The sequence below is a fragment of the Podarcis erhardii genome, assembly GCF_964252035.2.
Source record: "Podarcis erhardii genome assembly, chromosome: 3".
In the NCBI taxonomy this organism is placed as follows: domain Eukaryota; kingdom Metazoa; phylum Chordata; class Lepidosauria; order Squamata; family Lacertidae; genus Podarcis; species Podarcis erhardii.
Genome location: NC_138507.1, coordinates 50358789 through 50364754, shown reverse-complemented (window position 1 = coordinate 50364754; position 5966 = coordinate 50358789).

Genomic DNA, 5966 nt, shown 5'->3' with positions numbered 1-5966 from the left:
TTTGGTGTCCTCGGGTGTCTTCCCGTGTAAAAGTTGGGGTGTCTAGGCGACGTTTCGACGAGGTCTCACTCGTCATCTTCAGGCTGGTGCTTTCGGCTTCTTGTTACTGGAACAGAGCTCTGTTCCAGTAACAAGAAGCCGAAAGCACCAGCCTGAAGATGACGAGTGAGACCTCGTCGAAACGTCGCCTAGACACCCCAACTTTTACACGGGAAGACACCCGAGGACACCAAAACCTGCATTCCTGTACCCGTGAAAATCTACGAAAGCATATATATAAGTACTAAGTACAGTACAGCCATCTTCTCAGGAAAACTCTTCACAAAGTTCAAGAGGTCAAGACACAAAGACTTTAACAACTAATCCACACCTAATGACCCACCTAAGTGGTACTCAGGATATCACTCAAGAAATCACTCAAGATATCTCTCAAGTAATTAAGGAACAAAAGAAGAAAAGGCACACTAACCTGGGAACTTCCTCTCTGCCCAGAACATTGGAGGCTATACACCACACCCCCTCTACAGTATTTATAGGAACTCAAACACTGAGATCCTGCTCTGTTCCAGTAACAAGAAGCCGAAAGCACCAGCCTGAAGATGACGAGTGAGACCTCGTCGAAACGTCGCCTAGACACCCCAACTTTTACACGGGAAGACACCCGAGGACACCAAAACCTGCATATATATATATATATATATATATATAAAAAATATTTCTTGTAATCAATATGTGACCCAAACCACAGCCATCCTTTGAAATTCATAATTATTCAATTTTGCAATTGCATTCTCCAACCAAACACTGTTTACAAAAATGAATATATTGGGAAAGGCTATTAAAGTGAACACATTACTGCAAATATCATACAAAAGTGCATTGCAGTAGGAAGAATTGCTTGCATAAATGTAAAACCTGAATACAAAAAGTTGTTTATTGGGAGAAATGTGCTGTATTTTCTTGAAAAAAAATTTACATGCAAATTGTTGCAGAAATGTGGAGGGCTGAATTGAAGATTGGAAAAAGAAGAAACCGAGAGAACTGAAATTGACAGATCCATCCATTTGGGAGTAAACTGTATTTCACTTGCTGGGACTTCTGAGTTGGTAAGTACTGTATGAGATTGCTCTGTATAGCATGTTTCTGAGAATGTGTAAAACAAAACAAAACAAAACAAAACAAAACTGTAATTCAGACACACTTACCTGGGCATGAATTGCTTTAAACTTAATGGCACTTACTTCTGAGTAGGCATGTAAAGGACTGCAGTGTAAGAGTATGACACAAAACCGCTGCACTGATAAGGAGTACCAAAAAAGGCCACTGCACTAACAAGCAGTTCCATTTCCCCCCTCACTATCACTGCAGGCATCGGAGCACGCAAACTTTGAAAACAGGGTAGCTTGCAACCGCGTATCTGCCAAGGCTCTAGCAACTGGTTGGAGTAGCAGTGGTTGCTCTTAACCAGAAACTGCAAGTCCCGACTGCTCCAAATCATTAAGTTGTTTACTAACTTAATGTCCTCTTGTGCAGCTAGTTCAGTAGTGTTTTCAATGCAATTAAAAATATGTGGGATCAAAGATGAAACAGAAGATCATTAGTAAGGAGGTTTCCCACAACTGCAGTAATGATTTGTTTGTTTATAACTTTTAAAATAGCATGGACATGTAGGATCAGTTCCAGTTTCAAATAGTTGATACAGTACTTTATTAACATTCCTTCCTAACTCATAGAAAATGCAGCACTTAAGCAACAATATGCAATGTTTCTGCAACTGTGTCATAATCTGAAATGACTCTCAACAGAAGCACAAACTCATCATTTTTTTTAAAGCTGGAAATTGTGCCTGTGAGTTTATCTAAGTACAGTGATACCTCGGGTTACAGACGCTTCAGGTTACAGACTCTGCTAACCCAGAAATAGTACCTCAGGTTAAGAACTTTGCTTCAGGATGAGAACAGAAATCGCACAACGACAGCACGGCAACAGCGGTAGGCCCCATTAGCTAAAGTGGTACCTCAGGTTAAGAACAGTTTCAGGTTAAGAACAGACCTCCGGAATGAATTAAGTTCTTAACCTGAGATACCACTGTACGCATTTTGCTTTATAAGATTCACTTGGCAGTAGAGCCTAAGGAAGGGTTCCTAGGAACAACCTCCATCGAGGGCTGACTGTTCACACCTATCCCAGTGTGCTGATTCTTCACCCAAGTAGAGATGCCCAGGTACAGGGAAAAGAACTTGCTGCATGTTCCTCCCTCTACTGGAAAACAAACCTTGCTGCATGCAAGGACTGGTCCATCAACCTTGCCATCTGAAAAGACCATTCTTTCATCCTAGGAAACTGCTTGTCAGGAAACGAAAAGACAGAATACATTTCCTAAGCAACTTATTTTGAAATAGTTCCAGAAAAACTAACACCCCTCCTAAAATCATTGGTTATGGGGAATGTACAGTAACTTGCTCAAAGAGCTTGCTTTTAGTGGTGGGTGTTTTAAGCTGCAACCACTTTTTAAGTTACTCTAAGATCCAGTCATGCTTACAAGGCTCTCTCTTTCCCCTTTCTATGCACTTGGAGTTAGACTTTCATCACTATATCATTTAATAAGTAACTCAAACATGAGTTTAAAACATAGTTTATAATAAAAACAACAACATGAAACTTCTGTGTGGGCTTTTCTTTGAAGATAGATCTCTGTGTTTTTTCAAAGTATTGTTATTGGGTGTTTCCAAACTGTTTGTCTAACATACCAGTGCATTCAGGTTACACAATTAAAAGTGGATTTGGTGCGTTGGCTCAACAAACCCTCTTACATTAAAACAACAGCAGACTTTTGCAGTAAGGAAAGCGACAGGCAGTAGCTGATAACTAGTCAACAGTACTCGATTGACCTCCTGACAACCGAGTCACTACTAACCAGGAAGGCAGTGGGGAGGTCAGTGTGGCACAAACACACCAACAGGAGCACCAGGCTGGCTCCGTCAGTGCATTTGCACTGTGCCAATCTCTCTACCACCTCATTCCTCTCCTTCCCAATAAGTCAGGAGGTCACGTTAATGCCACTGCCCGGCCATGCTGTCCATTATTGATGACAGGAAAATGCACTGGAAATTGTGGGGCCATAGTTTGACACAAGGCTGTGAATCCCTCAGAATCAATGCTTAGTAACAGCTGTCGTCACAATTTCCTCACTAGCACTGGAATGGATGTTAAATAAACAGGTTATCTGGAAGTGACCATGGTCATTAAACTTCAAGAGAGCAATACTATGTATGATTTCTAAAGTGTCCCAATTGCATTCAACAGGACTTACATTCCAGTAAATGTGTTCAGGTTATCTATAGTAAATTTTCACTAGCAGTTTCAGACTGAATCAGACATGGGCTAGTACTTTTATTCTCATTCCCACCAACAAAGAAATTGTGGATTAATCTATACTAAGCATGCAGATCCTGTGACTCTCCGAATTCTGGTAGACTCCAGATCCCATCAGTCCTGGCTAGCATGGCTAATTGTCAGGCATGGTGGCAGATGTAATCCCACATAATATTGAATTTTAAATTTTTGTCATCTGCTCTGGGTGAAGGGTGGATAATAAATTGAAACAACAACATCTGGTTCCCCACCACTGATCTGAACATGACATTTTGTGTTACTCTTGAATGTCTAAACAAGTGGGGGCCATTATTCTACATCAATGAGCCTTTGATGGAGGGGAAATAGGGGGGGGAATACAAAGCGGAAGTTATTTAATATTAATATGTTTTTACATACCAAAGAACTGTTCGACTGAACACAGTAACATTTATTTTTAATAGTCATAGAACTTGGTCAACTAGTTTTTACAATGTGGGAGGACATGTGGAAGTGACAGAAACACCCTGACACCTGGTGGTGACAAGGTATGGTTACAACAGTGTAATATTTTAAGATAGGAAATCTGGAAGGGCCTTTCTAATGGGCATCATGATACATTGTGCTCATGTTGCTATTGCAGCTGCCACACATAATTCTACTTTCACTACCTTTTGTGCCTAGAAATGTTTTGAGACTGCTCCATTTCCAACCTGTGCATATGCCATAACTTCAAAATGGATGGCCATCTGTCATGGATGCTTTAGCAGAGATGCCTGCATTGCAGGGGTTTGGACTAGATGACCCTTGGGGTCCCTTCCAACTCTACAATTCTATGATTCCTTCTGAAATCCTGAAACTTTTATACAACAAATGGTGATTTATTTTTGTCCTGCTTTTGTTGCACTATAGTCACCCCCAGACAGCAATAATGTGGAAGCATTGCAGAAAAAACAAAAGCACCACCAAAGCACTATTGTTGCAAAATAAATTATCCACCACTGCACTATTATTGTGTCAAGACATCATTACAGAAAACAGCCACAAAAATCCCAATCTGGAAAGACCGTTCGCCTGCAACATTGTGTCAGTATACTGCAGAAAGTACTACCTGCTTTTGTAAAATAAAGTTGGTCCCTAAATTCATGCAATAGTGTATATTCAAATTAGTACAAGGTTACTATGGGTATAAAAAACCCTGGACAATATTTTTACTATTTTTAGTTTGAATTTATTTGCAGAATGTTTGAATTTTGATGAACATGGCGATGCAACTGCAGGGCTTTTCTCGAAATATTGCTAAGTCAAAAAGGTGGCTTCAATCTGTGTGACACTTATATGTTTAATAAACATCTATATTGCCTTTGAAAAATACAATTCTTCCCATAAAATGTGACAATAAAAGGCAGCAGGGTAACTTTTAAAAACAGCTCAATAAAACAATCATATTATGCTTTCCTTTATGCTAACGTTTCTAGCATAAAAAATGCAGCATAATACACCAGCCACAATTAGTTTCTCTAAGCCAAAGTAAATACAATACAATAAAAGGTTTTAAGTTATTACAACTATAACTTTTTTTCTGTGTTTATACTTTCATGGATATGGTTCTCCAGAGACAGTGTGTGTGGGGGGGGGGGGGGCTCAGTACTGTAATGATCTTTTGCAACCCTATGAAAAATTGCAATACAGTCCTTTTAACTGGGTTCTGACCAGATTCTAGAAATGCTGTTTGCTGCCCAGTTAGGACATTATGTGGCCCAGATTCTTTTTATTTATTTAAATGGAATAACAAAATCTCTAGCAGTTCTGGAGAAATAAGGGGGAATATGTTGACTAGGAGGGCTGCCAGGTTTAAGGATGTGCTGCCCAAAGGGCCCTCCAGGTACCCCCATTCTGTCCATGGCAGCTCTGCCACTGCCTCTGCCCCACTTTCTCCTTGAGCCAGTGGCGTCGCAAGGGGGGGGCAGGGGGGCGGTGTGCCCCAGGTGCCATGTCTGGGGGGGTGACGAGAAGGCACCCTGTGGGGTGCTCGCCCCACCACCCCTGGGTGCGGCAGTGCAAGCAGCCATTGCACTGCCACAGCCGCATGTCGAGGGTCCTCTGTTCACAGCTGCAGCTGCGAGCAGAGGATCTCGCCACTGTCTGTACAGCATTCGAGCAGTGCCGGCGGCAAACTGCTACATACAACGCATGTGTGGTGCCGCACGCATGTGCTGTACATAATGAAGCCGCATACATGTTGTACGTATCAGTTTGCCACTGCCGCTGCCCGAGCACCGTACAGACGGCGGTGGGATCCCTCCGTCGCCGCTACAGCTGCAAGCGGAGGATCCCACTGCCACCACTGCAGTCACAAGCAAATGATCCCGCCACTGTCCATACGACGCTCGGGTGGCAAACTGCTACATACAATGGATGCGCGGTGTCGCACACAAGCACTGTACGTAGCAGCGCAACGCATGCACAGCCGGCGGTTTCCCCCGCCCCAGGTGTTGGTTAGCCTTCGTTCGCTCCTGCCTTGAGCCAGCCTGGCCTCACTCAGCTTTCTCCCCCTCCCCTGCCTACCTGGTCTCTCTGTGCCTGCCTGCTACCATAAGCTTAACAGGCAA